The sequence below is a fragment of the Pogona vitticeps genome, chromosome 1 (genome assembly GCF_051106095.1).
Source record: "Pogona vitticeps strain Pit_001003342236 chromosome 1, PviZW2.1, whole genome shotgun sequence".
Taxonomy (NCBI): Eukaryota; Metazoa; Chordata; class Lepidosauria; order Squamata; family Agamidae; genus Pogona; species Pogona vitticeps.
In genome coordinates, this window is record NC_135783.1 from 131,770,489 (window position 1) to 131,795,386 (window position 24,898).

At 40.9% G+C, this 24,898-nt stretch overlaps 1 protein-coding gene and 2 long non-coding RNA genes across 3 annotated transcripts in view; 2 read left to right on the forward strand and 1 right to left on the reverse strand.

The window, feature by feature from the left end:
* Window positions 1–24,898, reverse strand: part of LOC144587799 (uncharacterized) — an 887,030-nt gene that overhangs the window by 520,837 nt on the left and 341,295 nt on the right. The window lies entirely within an intron of this gene.
* LOC144587821 (uncharacterized) lies at window positions 3,454–11,394 on the forward strand. The gene is made up of 2 exons (XR_013542988.1): window positions 3,454–3,758; window positions 10,419–11,394. It is a non-coding gene; the product is annotated as an uncharacterized LOC144587821 (long non-coding RNA).
* LOC144587819 (uncharacterized) lies at window positions 12,416–14,288 on the forward strand. Its single transcript, XR_013542986.1, has 2 exons — window positions 12,416–12,534; window positions 12,847–14,288. It is a non-coding gene; the product is annotated as an uncharacterized LOC144587819 (long non-coding RNA).

The window sequence follows — 24,898 nt, forward strand, 5'->3', positions numbered from 1 at the left end:
TCAAGATGATTACTGGAGGCAATCAACCACTCTCATCTGTTTTAAAATGCTGAATCAGTGCCATTGGGACACTTTCAAAATGGCCACTAGGCAAAAATTGCTTTCAAATCAGGTGGACCCAACATCTGGGCTTATTATCACAAATACAAAAGAAGACTCCCACAGGAATGTAAATAAGCTGTAAAAGTTTGCAGTGGCTGAGCTGAATTCATTTTCTAATTCAGATTTTTTTTTTTTTGCTGAGTCAAGCCATTAGCAATTTTTATTGTAAAATTTAAAAAAATGGCGAGTGTTGTGCACTGTGGCTCCTCCAGCTAGACCAGATTTTTTTATTTATTTATTTAATTTATACCCTGCCCATCTAGATCGAAGTCTACTCTGGGTGGCTAACAACAGTACAAATAATAACAACATAAAATAGCACCATAACAATAATACAACAAGAGATGGCAATGGATAAATTAAGTATTGACAGGAGGGAAGGCCTGCCTAAAGAGCCAGGTCTTGAGTTTGCTCTTAAAAACACCCAGCGAGGGGGCCAAACGAATTTCCAGGGGGGAGATTGTTCCAAAGGCGAGGGGCTAGTGCTGAGAAGGCCTGATTTCTTGTTCTTTCTCTCTGGGCCTCCCTCGGCGTTAGGCCCCTCAGCCACCCATCCTGGCTAAAGCGAGTGATTCAGGTAGCTCTAGGTGGGAAAAGGCTAGATATTGAGGTCCTAAACCATTTAGGGCTATATATATCATTATTAACACTTTGAAATCAATGGGGAAACAAATGGGCAGCCAATGCAAGGCAACCAGAGTGGGGGAGATACGATGATACTTTCTCCAGTCTCAGAGGTAGCCACATGTAGAGCGCATTACAGTAGTCTAAACTCAAGACTATAGGTGCATGGACCAGAGTGGTGAGTGCCTCAACATCAAGATAGGAATGCAGCTGGGCAATTTGCCAAATATGGAAGTAGGCAGTGCAGTCCACTGATGCTACTTGGGTTTCCATAGTAAGTGCCGGATCCAAATGGACCCCCAAGCTGTGAACCCCACTCTTTGTGGTGAGAGAACCCCCCCCCAAAAGAGAGGGAGTTTCCCAAACCATCAACGGCGGGGCCACCCACCCTCAGGACCTCTGTCTTGTCTGGGTTCAGCCTCAGACCATTCACCTGCATCCATTGCAACACAGCCTCCGAACAGTGCTGAAGGGACGAAATGGCATCCGCTGTTGTTGGGGAAAAGGAGATGTAGAGCTGGGTGTCATCAGCGTACTGATGACATGAAGCCCCACACCTCCTGATGACCTGACCCATTGTCCTCATATAGATATTAAACTGCATTGGGTAGATAATCAAGCCCTGCAGGACCCCAATTCCCAACTCGGAGGCCCCCCCCCAGGAGGATACCGTGGTTGATGGTGTAAAGAAATGGAAAGAATTTGGGAGTTGTAGTTATACTAAAATGGAGTCTGTCAGGTTCTGTGTAAGATGAATATAAAAGAGATGTATTTCAGGAGCTTGTTGTGCAGAGTTGTTTGCCTAATTCACAAAGTTGGACAGCCTAGGAAAAGAAAACTAAACAAAAGACCACTAAATTGAAGGAGATAAGACACCAGGAGCCTGGATCATGAAAATTTTGGACGGTGATTGGAGTGTTCTGAATTACACCTACTTGGACTTAATTGGTTGACAGCTTGCAAGTGTAATGAAGAAGGTGGTCCTAAAGAGATTTTAAATCAGAGGGTTTGTGTATGTGAAAAGAATTATGGTCCGTGAATACTGTGGAATGTGAGACACAGAGGTAGGTTTTTTCTTTTCAAGAAGAAGGAGGAGGGAATAGTCCAGTCTCTAGCCAAGATGATTACCTAGACTTAGCTGTTTTTAATTAGAAATTGAAAGTTTATTTAAACATTGTAACAGTCTGAAAGTGCCTAATGCTTAAGCTTTAGAGCTACAACCGTATCCTAATGAAACTTTATTTTCTTAATAAAACAAATATAATTCTTCAGCAGGGGACTAGTCTCTTGATATAGCAGGACTATAACTAAATCCAGTGTGGATAAAAGAAGGTTAATAGCGGCTAGTGTAAATAGAGGTCCTACTGTCCTACTTTACAAGGCTGATGTGTATTCTAAGGAAACACATAGAATCATGGAATCAAAGTTGGAAGAGACCACAGGGGCCATTGAGTCTGATCCCCTGCCACGCAGGAACTCCATCAAAACACTCCCGGCAGATGGCTACACAGCCTCTGCTTAAAAACCTCCAAGGAAGGAGACTCCACCACACTCTGAAGCAGCCTATTCCACTACCAACCAGCTCTGACTGTCAGGACGTTCTTCTTCCTGAGATTGAGGTGCAATCTCTTTTCCTGTAGTTTGAAACCACTGATCCTTGTCCTAGTATCTGGAGCCGTGGAAAACAAACATGTCCCTTCCTCAACGTGACATTCCTTCAGATATTTAAACATGGCTATCATGTCCCCTCTTAACCTTCTTTTTGTAAGACTAAACATTCCCAGCTCCCTAAGCCACTCCTCACAGGATATGGCTTCCAGACCTTTGATCATTTTGGTTGCCCTCCCCTGGACATGTTCCAGGTTGTCAACATCCTTCTTGAATTGAGGTGCCCAGAACTGGACACAATACTCCAGGTGAGGTCTGACCAAAGCAGAATAAAGTGGTAGTATCACTTCCCTTGATCTAGACATTATACGTACTCCTATTGATGCAACCAAGAATTGCATTGGCTTTCTTGGCAGCCACATCACACTGCTGACTCATGTTCAGTTTGTGGTCTACAGGTAAAGCATATGTTTTATTGCTTTGGAAGCAATCAAGGTTACTTTTAAGGTTCAGGCTTGTTTATGGGGCTTACTACGCACCTCTGAGGCCTAAAAGACCTAAATAAAGGAAATAAAGGTGGTAGTTTTGCACCCAGAGGAAATCCCTGACCACGATCATTGTCTCTTTAGGGACACAGGATCGTTATCGATGGTATCAAAGGCGGCTGAGATATCAAGAAGGACCAACAGAGACATTTTGCCCCTGTCGGCCTCCTTCAGTAGGTCATCAAACAGGGTGACCAGTGCCATTTCCGTACTGTGGTGCGGCCTGAAACCTGACTGAAATGGATCCAGGGCATTGGTTTCATCCAAAAGGGCCTAGAGCTGGTTGGCCACCACCTTCGCTACCACTTTGCTAAGGAAAGAAACATTGGTGACGGGCCTAAAAGCATGGCTATGAGAATTACATCTGCTGCTCATTTTAAATCTTGGTGGAAATGGTCTGGTTGGCTTTTTTAAATACACCTCCACAAACTGAACAACAAATAGTAAGTTGATTTTTTGGTTTTATCTATTATGGGTCCCTTATGAATCTTATTCCATTGCCTTTTCTGAGCATAAGCAGTCTGCTCATGGCACAAGTAAGGTGAGCATCTCACCTCCTCCACTGTGGGACGAGAGGCACCACCATCACCACACTCAGGCAGTGATGGACTATCTGCTTTACTTGGCAGCAATTGTGAGGCCTGAGGTAAAGCTAAAACAGTGTGTGGAGAATGTGACAGTTGTGAGAGGAACTATACTAGACATGGTGCCAAGTGTGCCATTGGCAAACATGCCAGGTTTTTTTGGGGGGAAAATAACAGCAGATGTGGAGGGAAAAATTATTTAAAAGGGCCATGCATTTAACCCTTCCTTCCACAGTTGTAGTCTTGATGGAGAGCGCTCCTGTCTGCATGAACCTCAACTCAACAAGGACGGCAGGTATTGTGGAAGTATTCAGGGCATGATCCACAAGTTTTAATATCAGTTCCAGATGGTGTACATTAAGCAAGTGGGTAATACACTTGTGAAGGCCAGGTCAACTGTGTACATTATTGATTCCTGCTTCCCTGGCTTGGGAAATTGTGAGTCCAAAATTGTGGGTCTGCATTCTGGGAGTGGCAGATCCCTCTGTACAGAAGGAGGACATTTCCCCCGTCACTTGGAAGCATGTAATGAACTTCATCTATGCTTGAAGATGCCTTTTTTTGGAGCCAAATATTTTAGATAACTGCAAGGTGATAGAGAGGGTAATGTTTGACCAGGTTCAGACATCCTGGGATTTAAAAAAAAAGTCTGAAGGACAGTAACTTTAAGCTGCATGCTATGCATCTAATGTAGCATCTAGTTTAACCCTAACAAATTGGACTGGATTGGATAGCTTTAGTATTTGTAGTGTGATACAGCAGTGCTTGTCAACTGAATACACAGCCACCAAAGGCATTTTTCCTCTGAGCATGAGAAATGTCACCAAATTCACAGGAATCCCGTTTGAACAAAAGGACATGGCTGTCTTCCTGCTATTTTTCTAATAAGTCGCCTGGGCCAAATATTTCGCTGGGCCCTTTGACTTTTAAGTAGTAAACCTCCAAAGATTATTTTGTCTGGAGTTGGTTTCCAGTCCAAATGCAAACATGGAACATTAACCAGGGGATTCAGCTTGTTCTAATAGTTGGGGAGCCCAGGCCTCCACTGTGTGTGATCGTCTATGTTGACACAGCCACCCCCTGACAGCATCTCCATCACCACCAGTTTGCTCAGTTTAGAGAGACTAATGTTTGGCTGGATAACTCAGTGGTTTGGGTTTCTGGCGGCAGAGCCAGACATTGGGAATTCAATTTCCCACTATGCCTCCTATGAAGTAGACAAAAGTACAAATGGGAGACTGAGTCTCAAGATGTATACAAATGTTGGCAACGCAGAGTCCCCCATTTGTACTTTTGCCACCAGTGGACGCACCAGCTCCTCTGCTTTGTTTCCTATGAAGTATTGCCATTCTGTGCAAACTACGCAGTCCCAGGGCACTCTCCTACCAGGGCCGGGAGTTTGACATACACTCCAGCCATCCCATCTCCTCCTCCCAAATATCCCCAAGGGCCCACCTCCTTCTAAGTCCTGACGCAGAAAACTCATCATGAGGCCACCCATCAAGCACCTCAATCAGGGACCATACCGATGGGGAAAGGAGGGGCAGGCACGTGGCTTCCATTTCCAGTACCCGTTTGACATAGAGCTATGAACAGCATCTCTATGGCCTTCATAGCTCTGTGTTCCCTTCCTTTTCCCATGATGCCCCTGGCTTGGTTGGGTGGTGCATCATGGCACCATGGTACACGGTTTGGGAACTCCTGCATTAGGGATTTCTTTGAGCACCTCCTTTGGTCAATGAAGCCACCAACAGTGGCATGAATGGCTAGCATCTGCACAAATTAGTGAGTGCAATCCCATCTGAACTAGCCATGTGAGAATGGGATGTGTAACTGGAGATCTGCAAGGGAAGAGAGCAGGCTGAAAGAAAGTTGTACCAGAAGGCAGAAAAGGGCAGGAAAGGCTTTTTTTTTTTTAACAACTGAACTGTTTAGCGGTAAGAACCTGATGTGTTAAAGAGACTTGAGACCATACAAAGCAGTACATAGGTACTCACAGTTCTCTAAATGCTGCTGGACTGCAGCCCTCATCTGCCCAACCGGTAGACTCAATATTAGCCAAGGTTTCTCAGGCCATTATCAAATATAAAACACTGCAATAATTGTGTTGTATCTGCTGTATTTCCCAGCTGTATTTCCTAACTAATCAACCAGAGCCAGCTTGCAAGCCCCATTGGAGATTAGAGATACTCAGTACCATATTGTCCAGCTAGTTATCTATAGCCTGGGATTAATTCAGTCACCAATCATTGTCATTGTTTACAGAACAATGTTTCCTGGGAGCAAAACTGAATATGAACAGGAGTCTTAAAGGGCAGGTGTGAAATGTCACACTATTGACAACTTGTGCCCAGGAAGCATGGACTCTTTGTTTTGGGGCCATATTTAACTGCATAAATATTGCCATATGATTTCATTCTTACATATGAGGAAGAGGACTTGTCCATGAATAATCATATTCAAATACAGTATAGCAGGCTTAAAGGTGCACCAGTGCTGTTGTCTTCTTTATTTTTATTTTGTTTTTGGCCTGATATGCTAGCACAGACTAACATGGCCACCTCTTCTAAAACCCTGACATTTTTGTTAATGTTGTTGCAGCCCAAGTACGCTTTGGGCCACTAATGCTCCCTCAGCCTGACCTACTACATAGAGCTTTTGTGTGAATATAGTTGAGAAGCAGAAAAAAATAGGCATCACTTAAAGTTCATTGAATTAAAAATGGGTGAACAAATGTGGGTAAAAATAATAAATAAAATGGGGAATTGTGTGTGCCAACCCTGATTTGTCAAGAATTCTTGCTAGACTGATCTCATCTCATTTTTTGAACAGGTAATTCCCCTGGTAGATAGTGGGAATGTTGTAGACATAATATATCTCAACATTTTGCACTTTGAGAAGGATGCTGACAACCTGGAACAAGTTCAGAGGAGGGCAACAAAGATGATTAGGGAAATGGAAACCAAGCCTTATGGGGGTGTTACCGGCCAAACCTGGGTTCTAAGGTTCTCTGGCAAGGAATCAGGCATAGAAGCAACAGGGGAACCAAAGGCCCAATTTTATTTGAATAGCAGAAAATAAAAGGTCAGCTGGGACTTCTCTTAAAAGCAGAGAAGATCCTGAAAATACAGTGTACATATGTTTTATAATGATACAAAGAGTTATAAAAGTACTACAATTCTATTGTTCATTTGTACCCCAAGTTTGGATCCAGTCCCACATTGGGTAGTGATGCCAACTACACTGATCTATTGGCTCCCTATAGATATGCAGATTGTGTGTCCATATGTCCTTGGCCTATGGCCAAGATGCACCTGAACGTATGGGGAAAGAATCTTATCTTTTGGTATGTTTATGGATAGGCTTCCTGGGCCTCATATATGGGCCTTCACTCTCTGGCTCCCTGGTGTGAATGTTTTGGCCTGTCATGGCTGATTTCCTCCTGCCTGCATTCCAGGACCAGGCCATCTGCCAGGTCAAAAGGGGTATAGGCTGAATGAAAGTGTTACAATGACATTCCATACTATGTGTGAATGTTCCTCTATTTGCTGGAGCTATATGTGAATGTTCCTGGGCCTAGTTTCTCTGAGGCCTGTGTTTTCTCTGCTAAGGGTTATACTAAAATCTAGTTTGATTCTGCTTCTGTATCAACGGAACTGGGCATGTTTACCCTTGAGAAAAGAAGATTGAACGGACATATGATAGCATTTTTAAATAGTTGAAAGGTTGTCCCACAGAGGAGGGGTAGGTTCTATTCTTGACCATCCCAGGTTGCAGGGCATGTAATAATGGGCTCAAGTTACAGGAAGCCAGATTTCAGCTAAGTATCAGGAAAAAAAATCCCAACTATTAAAAGCAGTACAACAATGGACCTAATTAACTCAGGAGGTGGTCTATGCACCAATGCTGGAGACATTCAAGAGAAAACTAGACAGCCCTCTGTCAGATATATTTTGATTTGTATTCCTGCATTGAGCAGGGGTTTGATCTCAATGGCCTTATAGGCCTCTTCAAACTCAACTATTCTATAATTCTTTAATTACAGAGGTTTTGGATTGCAGCATGGCAACAACTACATTGCTTATCACATTCAGATGGCCATCAGGAGGGAAAGGAAAGTATAAATTGTGGTAATTAATTCATAGGCTAATGATTTTTAATTAGTATTTAAAAACTCAAACTTCAGCAGTACATTTCCCTGTAGGGAACTGTATAGAATAATCCAGGTAATTAGACCAAGTCGTGATACTAAAACAAACTTACGGATATCATGCAATAAAAGATGTTTGAAGGTCAATAGAAACAGTCAAAGCAAGGGTATGAAATTATTAGGCAGTGATAAGCCCTGGATGCCAGTAGGGCTGTTTTTCTTCAGAAAATATTCAAAAGGTCACAACATTCAGAGTAGAAGATGAAATGCACATTGCTCTTCCTTTCTCCAGTTTGGTAGCAGGTGTTATTGAACTTTAAGCCACGCAGACTGATATTTACGTCAAAGCAGTGACTGCTGTGAATTAGCTTTCAATCATTGCTTTTGGGAAAACTGGGGGAACCTGAAAATGCAGCTGCAGCACAGTTTCTTTGATTCTTTGATTGTGGTATAATTGTGCATGCAGTCAATTACCCAGCTCAAAGTCATCCATAAGATTTCCTTAGTGCTGAAAATTGTCCCCACCCACTCCCATTTGAGTTCTGTCTGCAGTGAGAAAATGGTACAAATAGGGAGGCTGACACATTGATTCCCCAAGGAGTGGCAATACTGGGAAAGGAATGAATTGAGTCATTATGATTCTACATCATCATCATAAGAATGCACCCATGATCCATGTTCCATCATTTGCTAGAATGGCATAGGGTTATGCAGTGCAGCAGTAGCTCCCACTTAGCTACCAGTAATCTGTGGTGTATGAATCTAGACAGGATGTACAAAGCTTTCCCACATCACAACTCTGTATGCCCTGAAGCATGGAAGAGGCATCTTCATGTTTCAGTGACTCACTACCCTCCCTGAATGATACAACAAACTGAAACAGATTAAAGTGGAATCATAGAATCATGAAGTTGGAAGGGACCTATAAGGCCATCAAGTCCAACTTCCTGCTCAATGCAGGAATACAAATCAAAGGATGGTTTGATTTGTATTCCTGCCAGGTGGTTGTCTAAGTTTCTCTTGAATGCCTCCAGTGTTGGAGCACTCACAAACTCCCAAGGTAACTGGTTCCACTTTTGTACTATTCTAACAGTTAGGAAGTTTTTCCTGATATTCAACTGAAATGTGGCTTCCTTTAACTTGAGCCCATTGTTGTGTGTCCTGCACTCTGGGATAACTGAGAACAGATCTTGCCCCTCCTCTGTATGACAGCCTTTCAAATATTTGAATAGTGCTATCATATCAACCCTCAGTCTTCTTTTCTCAAGACTAAACATGCCCAGTTCTTTCAGTCTTTCGTCATAGTGCTTGACTTCCGGCCCCCTAATCATCCTTGTTGCCCTCCTCTGAACTTGCATGCATATTTTATTGTTACAGCATTAAGTCATATACATAAAACAAAATTCAATGCAGAGCTTCAAGTACTGACATATAATCAAAAAGCCGAATCAAATAAGTAAAAAGCAATAAAATTACCAATATAACAATGTCAGACCAATGTCTAAGTTTGGCTATCTATTCTGGCTACTATGGCATGCCACCCAGAATTTTGGTACCAGTTCTGTAGTAGTCCGATTTTGATCAATTAATAATCGGTTACAGTTGTCCGAGTCTGATTGGCTTGTCATGTCTTTTAAGAGAGGTGTAATATATTTTCCTCGAATCTTGTTATGCCTATTACATCTGAGCATCATATGCTCAATGGATTCTATCTCACCAGATCCACAAGGGCAGAGTCTCTGTTCCCTCGGGATCATCTTAAATTTGCCTTCCAACACCACTGAGGGAAAGGCCTCACATCTAGCCAGAGTAAAGGCTTTCCTAAACTTACATGTCTCAAGCTGTGATAAATAGGCCATGGGGAGCAAGTGATATTTGTGCATGTCTATCACTCTAAAGTTGGGGCATCTACTAAGATCTACCTGTCTTTCTATGTCCATTATTCTCTGTTTAAGGGCTGATTTCACTTCATCCCATTGTATACTCAGTATTGCTTGTGGAGAGAAGCCCATAACTTGCAATTTGTTTAGGACCGCTTTCAACCACTTCGATTGAAAATTGTTCTTTAGAAGTAGATGGGTTAATCCCTGCAATTGATCATTTATTTTAAGCCAGTACTGAAGGGAGGCTAGTGTAATTTTGGCTACCATTGTCAGTGAGCCTGTTTCTAAATGAATTTGTGCATTTGGTACGCATCTCGGAACTTCAAGAATTGCTCTAAGGAATTTAGTCTGAACCCGCTGTATTGGATCAAAGCAGCTAAATGAAGGCCTTATAAAGGTGCCATAGAGCAGTGGTCCCCAACCTTTGGCCTCCAGATGTTCTTGGACTACAACTCCCAGAAGCCTTCACCACCACCTCTACTGGCCAGGATTTCTGGGAGTTGAAGTCTGAGAACATCTGGAGGCCCAAGGTTGGGGACCACTGCCATAAAACATCTGGCTGACCACCTTTGCCTGAAAGAGTTTTTGGGCTACTGGAATATATTGACCTTTAAAGGGGAACTAGCACCTCGCAGGATTTGGAAATTATACTTCTGTTAATGCAACCTAAAACAGCATTTGCCTTTTTGGTAGCCACATCACACTGTTGGCTCACATTCAGTTTGTGATGTACGACAATTCCAAGATCCTTCTCGCTTAGAGTATTACTGAGTCAAGTATCCCCCATCTTGTAACTATGCATTTGGTCCCCCCCCCCCCGGTCTAGAACTTCGCACTTATCCATGTTGAATTTCATGCTGCTGTTGTCAGCCCAGTGCTTGAGCCTGTCAAAACCTTTGTGAATTTTGTTTCTGTCTTTCAGGATATCCGCTATTCCACCCCATATTGTGTCATCCGCAGATCTGACAAGCATTCCCTGCACTTCCCCATCCAAGTCATCAATAAAACTGTTGAAGAGCACTAGACCCAGAACTGATTCTTAGGGTACCCCACTTGTTACTTCCTCCTAGTTGGAGAAAGATTAATCATCACTCTCTCAGTATGACTCTGTAGTCAACTGTGTATCCCCTGACACGATCTATCAATCCCACACCTAGTTAGTTTGCTAATCTATATATCATGGGGCACTTTGTCAAAAGCTTTGCTGAAGTCAAGAGATACTACTGAGTGCCACTGACTATTCCGGAATCCCCTTCATGAAATAGCATACAATGGTAAGGAGGAACACATAATTTGTTGAGAGCTCCTATTAGCAACTTGCAGGAAGACATTATGATTGATCTTATTGCTTTAGATAGTATCAGAAATGGTATTGCTGGGCTGCTGCTGCTGCTGCTTTTGTTTCTCCGAAATGCTTGCTAAATAGTGAAATGCAAAGTTCGTATCACAGCATATCCATTGCATGATGCTCAGTTAATTAGTGGCTAAAGGTTTGGTTTGGAGTGTTGAGTGTTGGCCCCTACCAACACTCAACGAAGACACTACCAGTACTTGATCTCTTGATCCTGGTGCTTTGTTTGTGAGCAGTCTGGTCAAGCAAAGCTGGCATACTTTCCCATGAGACTTTAGACTTGACATACTGCTGGGAGCCGAGGGGATATTTATTTCATCGTGCAAGTACCGCTTATTGATGAAAACAAGTTTTTATTGTGGGTTGCTTTGCTGACAATGAAGGGACTCAATGGCCCTATTAAATTTTAAATATGTGAATGTTTGAAGTTTATCCAAATCTATAAAACCAAACTAACAGCATCCATTGAAAGTCTGCCTTTCACAAATTTAAATGCAGTGTTCAGTGCCACACAGCCCATCAGTTTTTGAATGTAGGCTTCATCTAATCTGAGCACGCTGTTCATATTCACAAGAAAAGGAAAGAAAAGAAAAATAATAGAAAGAAGAAGGGAAAGGGAAAGAAAAGAAAAGAAAGATCATGATGTGGGAATGAATTGAGATCATCCATTCAAGGTCATCTGTCCAAAATATTTAATGCTCCAAGGCATTAAAAAAAGATGAAGGGGCCAATTAAGATTAAAAGATGAAAACTAGGAGTCATCTCTTGACTGAGATGGAATAATTGCCTTTCTAGGGTTATCTTTTGAAAAGTGTCATTTTAAGGCACTGATTCAAGTCACAGATGCTTAGGCAGCACCTTCTCAGCAATACTAATATTTTCACTAGAGCAGGAAACAAATGTTTCCCTATCTTCAACTCTGTAGGGTCAGAAACCTAAACATAGGCACTGGGAGAGGGAATCTACAGAAGCCACCGGCAAGTGAATGGTGGGGGGAGTGGCTAACTAGATCTGCTTCCTCATCCATAACACACATTGGCCAGGCAGAAATGTAAGGGGGATATTTTGTTGTTGTTATTGTTCTCCTTTTCTCCTGGTAGATCTTGATGGATCTGGATTAGGATTCTTGTGGGGAGCTGGAACAGCTTTGGATCGGGTAAACCCAGGTTTGCTTTGCATGCACTGAACCAGAAGGCATTTTTAAGGAACAACATGTTTCCTGTTGCCAAGAATGGCTTTCTCCCTGGGTGTATCTGCCAGTGAACACACACACACACACCTGCCACTGTACCTAGACAAAGAGGCATTTCTGGAAGATCTTATCCTCTTCCATTGTCTTCCTTTGGATAGCATAGAGCTGAAGGAGGGAAGAAAGATATAAATCTTCCCTCCTGGAATGTCTTAGGACTGGTCTGTGCCTGCTTATAAAAAGAATAAAAGATTATGTCTGATTGTGCACACACTTTGGTACAATGGGACTGTATTTTTGAAATCTGTTAAGAAGGTAGATTTCTTTTCCACGTCTCTCACACAGGTGGACTGCATTTCAGATCGTCTCTCATTCAGTGCTCCACTGCTAGTGTCCAAACGATAAGAGATGTGCACTGTGGTGACTCTGCTGTAACAGCTGAGGGTGTTTTTTTCATGAAGCCGTAGCACCTGCACGAGACTTGTACAGAAGAGCCAGGTGATAATGCAAGCCTGATTTTTTTTTGTTTTGTTTTGTTTTTGCTGGGATGCATTTCAAGGCAGGAGGGGGTAAGATGGCTAGGAAGAGTGTTATCCAATTTAGCAGCACTGTGGTAGATGTGGGATCTTTAAGACCTAAGAGGGTTTGAGAACATGAAACAGCGGGATCACTTTATTTGTTTGTTTGTTTGTTTGTTTGTTTGTTTGTTTGTTTGTTTGTTTGTTTATCATAGAATAATTGAGTTGGAAGGGGCGTATAAGGGCATCAAGTCCAACCCAGTTCAATTTTATTCATTATTTCTATTTATAGTGGAAGACACTCTCTGGGTGGTTTAAAATGAAGAGTACAATTAAAGAAAGAATAAACACAGATCAATATACAAATATGTATCAACAGATAATAAAGGAGAACAAGAAAATCTGTGCTGGCACAGCAGCTGTTTTACTGCCAGCAGATGAAAAAGATCAATGGTGAAAAACATCTCTGTAAGTTGGTAGGAGTTTAATTTTCTTTAGGATGTCCATCATTATACACTTTTATGACAAATCTTGATGGCAAGAGTGATAGTAGTTTCCAAAAGGATAGCTGTGTTAGTCTGTTATAGCATAACAAAGACAAGCCCCAACCTCAGGGAACTACTAGCACACAAGGGACCATAAAACAATAATACAGACAGGGGGACTAAACCCTGTCACAGACCCAGATGCCAACTCTGCCCACACATCTATTTGGACAACAGAATCACAGGACCTAATAATGCCACATACAACATCAATACCATCTTCACTTACTCCTCAGCTAATGTGATCTATGCCATCCTTTGTGGACAGTATCCTGCACTCTCCATAGGATGAACAGGACAATCTTTACACAAATGGATCAATGGTCACAAATCTAATGTCATAAACCACAATACACAGAAACATGTGTCCAACCATTTCAATCTACCAGGACACTCTGTAGAAGATATGGAAGTTGCTATTTTAGAAAAGAAATGTTACAGATCTAGAGTACAAAGGGAAACAGCTAAAATTTATATGCCTGATGGACACCCATATAAATGGATTGTATTTATTTATTTAAAATATTGTAACTATGCCTTTCTCCTACAAAGAACCCAATATAAACCTAGATTTCTTAAGTCATTACCAAATGTACTGCTTCTGCTGTTATCTACTATTATTTTCTTCGCAAATACCAGGGCCATTTTTCCTTATAAGGTTCCAAGGTAAAAAAAAACACAACTGTTAATATTCCCTATATTAACACACCTGGCTTCTCTGCTATCTTCTTTTACTTTTATATGTATTTCTTCTCCCCTCTTCCCTCCTTCTTAGGTTTCTAACTGATATCCATATTCCTGTCAGTCTTCACCAAACCCCCTTCTCTCTCTCTCTTTTTCACTCTTGCCTGGTTATCTGTTTTCTGATTTCATATGAGATATAATCACACACCCAAGACACTTAAAACCAATGAATGTTTTGAATGTTTTACTTGTAAGCTCAGCATTTCATTCTGTATTTCATTTCATTTTTATTATGAAGAAGTGGACATGGTCCATGAATGCTCACATTAAAATATAATAGTCTTCAATGTGTCGTATGTTTTTTGTCTTTTTGTCTTATTTTTGTTTTGTGTTGTTTTGTTTTTCCCTTTGGATTTTGCCTGGTATGCTTGCACAGAATAACACAGATACCTCTTCCGAAAGAATATGGTGGCATCCAAAAACAACAAACAAAAGCAACAATAATTTGTGGATTGAAGCCCACTTTTTCAGTGATGGGAAAGGATTGATACCATGATCTAGAAAAAGAACTATGGGCAAAATATTGTATGTTAGGCACCTAAAGGCTAATAGAGAAAAATAGAGGTGCTTTCATCTCCAGTGACTCATTTGTTCTCCTGCTAGTTCAAAGGACAGAGCAATATGTGCTTTAAAAAAAATTAACTCATACGAAATGTGGAAAAAGAAGGAATTCACACATAATTTTTTCCTTGTAGGAATTTACCACCTGTTCAGGTACTCAGTCCACTTTTCCATTCTTATTAGTTCTGCCAGAAGAGAATGCACAGAGTGATGGTTGAGGACTGATTGAACTTCATTACTATTTCTTGGTTTCATGATGACATACAATAAAGACAGCAATTTACACTTGAGGTAGAAATGTCTCAAAATGAATCATGCAACCCTCTTTGTTCTGTGGCCAGATTGTCTGTGTTGAAGTATGTTTAATTTAATGGACTATGTAGTATATTACATAATAGTAAAAATAATGGTGCAAATTAGGTACTGAAAAATAATTCTGTTGTGAAAGGATTTGGTTTCTGTTGCCTTCTTTGTGTGACATTTGGATGAGTAAACAAACCTGCATTTCATTTTTGTAGGATGAATCATACAATGTGTAAACATTCTGTTAAATAAAACTATACTAGTCAAGTATTCTTTAATAAGTAAAGCTTAACCAATGAATAGGAATTATGGCTCTTTCAGAAAGTGCAAACATGGAAATAATCATAAATATTATTGACAATTGTGTCAAAACAGCTGATGCACAGCAACAAGTAGTTTAAAGTAAAATGGCAAAGTTTTGCTTTTTGTGTTGCTACCATTACAATTTCATTAACATCCATAGATACTGTATTGTTTTGGTTGGCTATTTTTTTGCTACTTAAGAGAAAGAAGTAACTGTGTTTATTTATTTAAAATATTTTTACCCTACATCCTTCAAAAGGAGCCATGGCGCCTTACATCATTAAGACAATATTTAAAAGCTAAGAACAGTATGTATACATGTATTTTAAAATAATCAATACCACACTAAAAATGGTAAATCAATATCACATTAAAATGGTCAACAAAATCAACGCCAAAGCACACCTAACAAGACATAACACTCCATTTAGAAACCACTCTGAGATTAGCCAGTCACTAAGAAAAAGCCTTTCCTGAAGAGAAAAGTCTTTGCCTGCTTGCAGAGCAAAGATGGGGCCAGCCTGGCCTTCAGTGGGAGGAAGGTCCGGAGTTCAGGAGCTCTATTCTCTGAATACAATCTGAAAACATTTGCTGAAGGAATCAAACTCGGCCAACTACACTGCCGTCATGTTTGCAATTAATGGAAGTACTGTTCTATAACCCATTAATGCTTTCGGTCAATTCTGTAAAGTGCTCTGTTCCTTATTATTTGCAATGGATCAAACAGAACTGAAATGTGCAGTCGGTTATTCGACACATCAGTGAAGCGGTGGCTTTTTAGCATCTCAAAAAATATTTTTGTTTTGTTTTGCTTCAGGTATCTTCTTTCCTGATCACTTTCTATCCAACTGTTCTCAAGACAAATTCTGAACATAACAGGGTTTTATGACATCGTTTATTGCCTATTAATCAGCTTGAGTGCTAAAGGAGGTTCTCCCGCCTGCCAATATATCTCTTTTTGTATCCAGTTCTGTGTTTTATGTTTCTCTTAAATTGTCAGATAGCTTTTCCTTAGATCAGCTTTTCCTTAGATCTGAGAGTTACTAGGTAATGGGAAAATATGAAGAAATTTTTTTATTTCAAATTGATTTAATCAAGATGGAATTAGTTCAGAGGTATTCTATAAATCTATTGTAAGCTGCTTTATGAAGAGTAACCTTTCTGCAGAGCATATTTACATCCAACTGAGGAAATGCCACTATATATAAAGTGCTTCGATATATGCCATGGATCTCTAATGTGTCCACAAGTCCATGTCGAAAGACAGCGGAAGACCTTTGATAGCAATGCTTATTCTGCTGCCCTTTGGGGATTGATATCATAGCATAAAACTGCACATTATCTTTGGGACTTGGCTAAAACTGACTCCTGTCTTTGAGTGTTGTGTGCATTTATGGTGCATTTTACCTGCAGAATGTGAGTTGTTGTACCCAACATTAAACAACAGTTTCAGACTGAAGAAGAGATGTTTTATACTGCTTCTGTTTGCAGTGATTGGTTCGCCAGTATTTTTTTCAGATGGATGTTTTATTCCCGTCTTGGGTGCGCTGTGTGTGGGAATAAGCACACCTTGTATTGTGTCCTTATATTCTGCTCTCCCTCCACATGCCTATGTTTTGCCCGTGAATCCCAGAACAAATAGTAATAACAATTCTTCTGGTGAATCTAATTTTGGGAAAGTTCCCGTCTTTCTATTGCAACCTTTCAAATTCTTGAACCAGCACAGTCTTTCATTGTCTGGTTGTTTTGCTCAGAATACATTGATTGATTGATTGATTGATTGATTGATTGATTGATTGATTGATTGATTGATTGATTGATTGATTGATTGATTTTATTTTATTTTATTTTATTTTATTTTATTTCTACCCCGCCCCTCTAGACAGAGTCTACTCGGGGTGGCTTACAAACGGTTATAAAAACATGATAAAATACAATCATATAAAAGCATCATTATTACTATCAAAATATGGCATAAAACAATTACATGATTACATCAACAAATTTAAAAGTTCAAGATGGCGAAAAGGAAAACTAAAGAGGAGAAGAATCAAGTGTTGACTGGAGGAAAGGCCTGCCTAAAGAGCCAGGTCTTTAAATGACTCTTAAAAACACCCAGCGAGGTTGCCAGGGTGATTTCCGACGGTAAGGTGTTCCGTAGTCAAGGGGCCACTGCCGAGAAGGCCCGGTTTCTTGTTCTTACATTAAATGCATTATATCATTATAATTTGTTAATGTTCCAGGGATTCAGCAGCCCTACTGAGAGGTTAACCCTATGCATAGCTCCTGAAGCTGGATGACAATAAAACAAATTTGAAAAGTACAAGAGTTGTGAAAACTGCTGTGACAATCGCAATAGGCAGGAAAACTCCTGTGACAGAAGGTGTCTAAACTCCTGCTGTGACAATCTCTTTTCTAATGATGGATCATCTATATTGTACAGTCTGGCCAAAGCTAGTACCAGTTAGTTCTCATTCCATAAGGGCCCATGTAAACCCTTATCTGGCTGAAGTTTATCCAGATGGGGGGAACTGCAGGTTGAAGCAACTTCAGGTCTAGCATAAGCTCTCTCTCAGCTCGCCACAACAGAGGCCCTGTTTTGAAGGTTCCTGTTAGATTAACTTTGCACTCTTCATGGTTTATGGGCAGTTTCTTGACTGAAGAGAGGAGAACCTGCTGCCTGAATTCAGCCAAAGCGAAGGCATCATTACTGCCCCAAAGGGCATCCCATTGTCATGATCTTTCTCTAGTGCATGGAATGTGAAGAATTTTGTATTCCATGTTGCTATATCATCATGTTATGCCTTTATGTGCCCCAATTCATATTACAGGGCTCCTGCCAATGAAGACAGTGTTTATTTACATTTACATATCTATATCCAGCCCTTCCTTTCTCATCCTACCATTTCAAAATAACCCCATGATATAAATTGAGCCCGAAGTCACACAGAGAATTCAAACATAGAGAATCTGATGATTCAGAGGAGGACTAGAGGTCAACTCTTCCAGATCCCAAGTTCAACACTCTCACCATGACAGCACCCTGGCTCTCACCATAGTGAGTATGCACAACGCCATGATATTGCAGCACAGCAAAGAGATACAATTTCTGTGGTAAGCTTTGCACTGAGTGTAACATTTCAAGATTCAAAGGTTTCTGTTTTCTGATTTCTGTCTCATCTTCCTCCTCCACCCCAAAATGGGACCCAGGGAATGAGAAAAACCAGGCAAAAACAAAACAAAAAACCCCCATGAAATAGATTTAATACAAAGCAAAAGAAGCAGAAATGACATAAAATGAAAGCAGACACCCTCCAAATCAAACAGAGAACATAGAACAACCTCCCCCACCCCTTTGGATGAACCCAGGCTTCTTTGATGGTTCTTCTGATGAGCTACAGTAAATGGAAGAGTGCTAGACCATGACAGCTGCTGGAGTATCCTCTGGGGTTAGTGATACCAACCAGGCAAGCTTTGGGCAGCTCTGAAATTCAAATTAGGGTGACCTAAGAGGGATTGTTTTTTAAAAAATATGATCTAACTGACCCCTCTTTTCTTAATGTAACAGTTCCCAAAGAATTGTACTTCCAACAATTTGTGTGTAGACCTAGTGGTAGGACTTTTTAAAAGAAATGTTTGCATTGCGATCTATCAAGGAAAGCTGGACAAGACTCCCCACTCTGAAAAGTCCCAGCTCATTTAAACCAACTCCCTTCATGTATGGACTGGATCATCATTGGATGGGGGAATTTGGTGATATGTGACCTAGGGTGAAGGCAGGAAGTACATCCTCCATTTTGCTGACTGATTGGTTAAGCCTCTGTGTCTGACCTTTTATTGCCCCTCCAGTATTCTTAAAACGATTTAGTGGCTGAAATCCAGTTTGCATGGTTACACTGCGTAAGGCTGACAATGTTATCTGCTGCGGCCATTTTTCAAAAATAAAAAGACCCTGCTTCTCCCTGAAGATGTTATGGACTCCTTTTTTTGTCACAGGGGAAGCTTGTTGGGAGCTGCCAGGTGCAGGGGAGGGGTAACTTTACCACCAGCTGTAATTTTTAGAAAATAATGTTTCTAAAAGTCCTGTGGCACCTCCACTGGCTTCTCTTGTGGCGCAGTGGTTAAACTGCAGTACTGCTGCCAAAACCCTGGTCATGATTCAGTCCCAGTTCTGAGGTTCACTCAACCTACTCAGGTGGCTAAATTGAGTAACCAGCTTGCTGTGTGTGGGGGTGGGGGGTGGGGTGGGGGGGAGCAATATGTATCCTGCATAATCAAAACATAAACTGTCTAGAGAGTGGTTGTTGTGAATTTTTTGGGCTCTTTGGCTGTGTTCTGTTCTTCCTAATGTTTCGCCAGTCTCTATGGCCGGCATCTTCAGAGGACAGATTCAGAGTGCTATCCTCTGAAGATGCCAGCCACAGAGACTGGCGAAACGTTAGGAAGAACAACCCTCAGAACATGGCCAAAGAGCCCGAAAAACCTACAACAACCATTAGATCTAGGCCGTGAAAGCCTTCGAGAATACATTGTCCAGAGAGTGCTTTAAGGGCTATGGGGCAGTATATAACCAGCGTGTGCTGCTTTTGATTAGCTTTTCCTATGACAAAGAGGATTCCATGGGAACCTCAGGACCCTTACGGATCATAATCAGACATTTCTATATCTGAAAAATTGTCACGAGCCTTACTGCAATGTCACTTACAAAACAGCATTTCAGCCTTTATTTAAAATACTGAGGCAAATACACCCTGTATTTTAACGATGCAAACTATGTATATGAATTAACTTGTGGAAAAACTACTTTTTTTGGTATTGCAGCTCATACTGCTTTGCTCCTCGCCGCAAAAACAACGAAGTGGCTGTAGATGCTCTTGCATCTACCTCTGTAGTATCCCTGCTTAGCCAAAACAAAATTCAGCAACAACAGGAAATTGGGCTGTTGTATAAAACAACAATCTGCATGAAAAATAAACATTTTAACGGTTTCATTTGCATTTATTTCTTAATACTGTGCGGCGGCTGGCGTCTTCCTGCAAACAAAATTTTTTTATACCAATGATAACAAGAATTTTAGAAAGCTTGCTTTCTTTCCTTTTAGTACTGCTTCCTTTGTAACAGCTATTAAAAGTCCTTAATCAGAGGGGTCCTTAATCAGAGGGGTGCGGTGAAGCCTTTTGTTCAAAATGCCGAAAAAAGTTATTCCAGTGAAAAGTAAGCAAGTGGACAAACAAACCGTTCCCAACCCACCCACCTCCAGCTGCTTGAGTCACATCAGACCGGCTTGTCAGTTTCTCTGCTTGAAAATGAGCATTGATCTTTCTAAAAGCTTTTGGTGCAGAAAAGAAAAAGAAAGTTTTTAAAAGCACTTCTCCTTATGGAATACCTATCAATAAAATTAACACTTCAGTTTGCCCCTAAACCTGACAACAATGAATTATTTTTCAGAAAGCAGAAGTTTAGCAACTGGGCCAATTATTCATGATTTAGTGCTTTATAAAACTGCAGTGTCAGGTGCTTGTATGGTCTCTGATGTCATTTGGGCCAGAAAAAGTTGTGTCAGGGGAGTCTGCCCCTCCATCCCATTTCTGTTTCATGGCGGAGATTTAGAAGCTGCAGCCACCGGTGAGAGAAAGACATTTCAGAGTTATAAAAAATACAGTATATTTAGGGTCCAAGGTGGCCCTTCACCTGCAGAATCGGAGAGAGATAAACACACATTCAGGCCAGAAATAATAATAATATTAAAAACACTTTTAAAAAAATAACTACCACTCCCAAACTACCTCAGCCAGCATGGCTAGTAGTGATGCTGACTGAACTATACTGGAGGTTTTATCCCCCCAAAACAATGTTTCTCATCTCTGGTTCAGGTGTATTACAATCACATTGACAGCACAGGACAAGCCATGCCTATTTAAAAATAGCCCCCACTCAGTTCAGTGAGATTTATTTCTAGGCTAAGATTATTTTTCCCCCAATGTTCAAAAGCTGCTCCATGGTGCATCCAAGGGATGTCTCCTTTCTCTTGCAAGCTTTGTCCCTTTAGAATTTCTCTCTGTCTCATTTTCCCTATCAGGAAGGTGGCTGGTATGTGTGTGTGACCACATTATCTCCTACTCATGAGTGGAGGCAATGTGGAGGTTAACCACACCCTACTCAGTCTCTCCACTGGGTAGGCAAATGGAGAGTCAACTCTCTCAGCTAGCTCAGCCATCAACGTCTAGCAGCACTGACTGAAGCAGAATCAGTGTAGGGGAGGAGATGAAGGGTTAACTTGAAGGGCTCCCCATCAATGCTTTTGGGAGGTTCTGTGTGGACCGGGTGACAGCAGTTCTGTTCTCTCACTACTTTCCTGCATGGAATAGAGCAAAGCTGGGTCCCTATGCAAAACGCCAAGTACAACAGCTCCACCTGATATTGTGGCTGTGGACCCAGAGATGCCAAGGACTGTGGACCCTCCTCATTTCATGTGGCTTGCAGAGGGTTTGGGATGGGGAAAACAAATCCACTCACCTCAATTCATTTCCCCTATGAGAAGTGTATAAAACTGCTCACATAGTTTTTCATAGGACAATACACCATAAGCTGAAATCCTGTTGCTTAAGTCTAACTAAAGTAGGCCCATTCAGTGGCGGACCTGACTTACCAAAGTCACACTGGTTCAGTGTGTTTTCTGTACTAAGCAACAGGATTCCAGACATAATTTTGATATCATCATACCAGAGGGCATATTCCTCTCCTTAAACAGTAATCCATGCCAGAGTTACACCACATCTTGACTACTGTAATGTGTTTATGTGGGGCTACCCTTGTAGAGAGTTTGGGATCCTCAACTGGTGCAACAGGCAGCAGTTAGGTTGCTATCTGGTGCATGGTATTGTGATAACATGATCCCAATATTGAAAGACCTGCACCAGTTGTCAAATACGTCTTGGACCCAATTCAAGGAGTTCGGTTCAGCCTTTAAAATGCTAAATGGCTGAGGACCTGGCCATATAAAGGACTGCAATGTCTCACTGTGAACCTCTCTTGACATTAGTATTTTCAGCAGACACTCTTAAAAACCACCAACACTTTCACAAGAGTACCTAACAAGCACATGGGAGAGGACGTTCTGCTCGGTGGCTCCCAGACTGCGGAAGACCCTCCCTTCAGAGCGGTGAGCTGTTTCCAGTCCGAATGATTTTAAGAAGAGATTAAAAACACATCTCTTTAGCTTGTCCTATGAGATCTAACCTGCCCTGCTGTATTAATTTTCATCTGTATCTTTTGTTGAATTTAAAGGTTTTTAATGTATTTGTGTAATTTTAGTCCAGTTTTGCCTATATTATGTTTTAGCTAACTGTGATTGAATCTCTTTTTATTCCTTTATAGATTTTTAAGCCACCTTGACTGCTATCTTTAAATAGAAAGGCAAGTATAGATGTAATGAATAAATAAATGCAAATTAAAAAACACAGCCAAAAACTCAATAGATCTTCAATGCCAGAATTGTTGGATATACTGATACCTCACATGCAGTAAGTAGTTCCAGGGAAGGAAGGATAAAACCAGACTGCTAGCAGGGACTGCCTCCTAGTTCAGGCACTCTGCAGGATGCCAAGCTTTCTGTCCCTATTTTGAACCCAGCAAGGATTTACTCATGGAAATCTTGGAAGTTGATTTCTTCTCACCAGAAGAACAGTAAGTTAACTTTTCGAACTTAAATTGAAACTGAATGTGTTTTTATGCATGTATACTGGTCATGAGTAGCAAAAACTAAAACTTGCTTTTGATTTTACCAAACCCAGCTAAAATCCTATTGCGTAATTCAGTGTGTGTGCAGAGGGAAATCGGCAAATCCCCCCTGATTAAAAGCAAATTACTGCACGTTTGGGGTGATTTGGACTACGCAGGGTACATACACAATGTGACAAAGTCACATGTATCCCTTGAGGAAGCCTTCAATCATCAGTTCTTTGCTACAGATGTTGATGTCTATCTCATTACACACACGAAAGAGGCACAACAGGATTTGAACAGCTGATTAAGGGCTTCTCTTGCCCTCCTTTTTATTCTAGCTGCAATTTATTGGTTTTAACCAGCCAAAGAACTGTTACTTTTACCAAAAACCTGTTTCTTTAATGAAAATAACATTAAAGATTCCAACTTTGAGCCAAGAACCATGCCACTTTTTGAGTTTAAAATTCAGCACAAAGTTTTGAGGAGGTCCGGACAAGCCTGCCGTTGTATCTCTCCATTGCTTTTTTTACTTTGCTGCTTTTGGCTACTCTGTCTAGCACCAAAGGAAGGTGAAACCTATTTTCCACTCCCTTATCGGAATGGCTGTGCTATCTTCTTTGTGCACTTGTCTCTGTGATTTCCATGTATATTTTCATAACTGAAATAACGCCCAGAGTGGTCGACCAGACCAGATGGGCAGGATATAAATCAAATAAATAAATAAAATAAATAAAATAAACTGTGCCACTCTCTGAGGGGTTTTAAATTTTTATGTTCTTGAATGTTTGAAATTGCTCTGGTTTGGCCATCCCAAACAAATCCAAGAAACAGATATGTTGGCACTGCCTGCTTCTCCGTTGGCACCAATGTAGGCAGATCGGATATCTCTACATTGCAAATGTTGGCTCTTTTAAATTTTTTTTTATAAAGGCAGCATTTCAAAGGTAGATAGAGGTCTGATAGAGTGGAGGGCACAAGATGTGTGGTCCAGCACTCTGGGTTGGACTGTAATGCAGATATTCTGTAATTAAATACTAGGCATTTTCTTTCTGACGGAATGCTGTTGCCCTAAATGTGCATAGGGGGAATCCCTGGTAATGCCCTCCTGTTCATTATTCTTTTCCAGACAACATCAATGGAGTCCAAATTATTTTGTTCTGTTTAATCTGATATGGCTGTTGAAGGGAGGCATAGGCTGCTGTAATTGCTTTGAAGACTACAGTATGATTTCAGTGTAAAGGGTTATTGAATTATCCCAACTGTAATGAGTTCGAAGACCACTGCCTTTTTATCTTTGAGCATTTGGAAATGCTACACAGTATCCCTTTAATCTAAGGACTGTAAGCTTAAGAGGCACTGGAAATTCTCCAGTCAGGCTTAAATTTTCCTGCCATTTTGCTTCCCATTTAACTCATAGTGTGCAGGCTTGCAGATTCTTATGAGCAGAGACAGGGCATCTGCCACTATATAAGTGATACAACATGAGAAATACTTGATCTTCAAGGAAATTGTCCTTGCTTGTACATGCACATGTCAATCAGACGTATGCACCAGAGCTTCATAGTTTTAGATATGCATCACTGTCCATTGCAGCTTTTATTTCTCATTTTCATGGACACATGTTCATTATGATCTATGTTTGCATCTGTTTGTGAATGAGACAACAGTCATGCACATTTTTATATGTCCTTTCCCTAGTCTATGGAGTTTTTGAAATAGTTACCCTCCCAATATGTTGTGTCTTCGTGTGCAATTTCTCCAATTTATTATTATTGTTACTATTATTTGTTAATTACAGTTCTACCCCACCTTTTCACTACCATGTAAGGCTGATGGTGACTTACAATCATCACATAATTTATACATTTTATTTGCAAGATTCATTAATTTGTAGGTATGTCTTATGAGTTGCAAAGTGGATCACAAAATTTCGGCAAGCAAGTTCATTCTGATTTGCTGGTTGGTTCAGTGGCCAGAATCCTGTTTGCACAGCTTCCTGTGTGTAAGACTGCTGATGTCATAAGCCATGGACTTTAATTGAAAGTCCCCCCCCCCCTTCCAAGTTCTGAGGCTCCCCTGGGATTCATTTTGACCTGGGAAAGCCTTTGGGAGCTTCAGAAGTAGAGGATGTGTAAGAATATTTTAATGTCTGAAAAATCACCA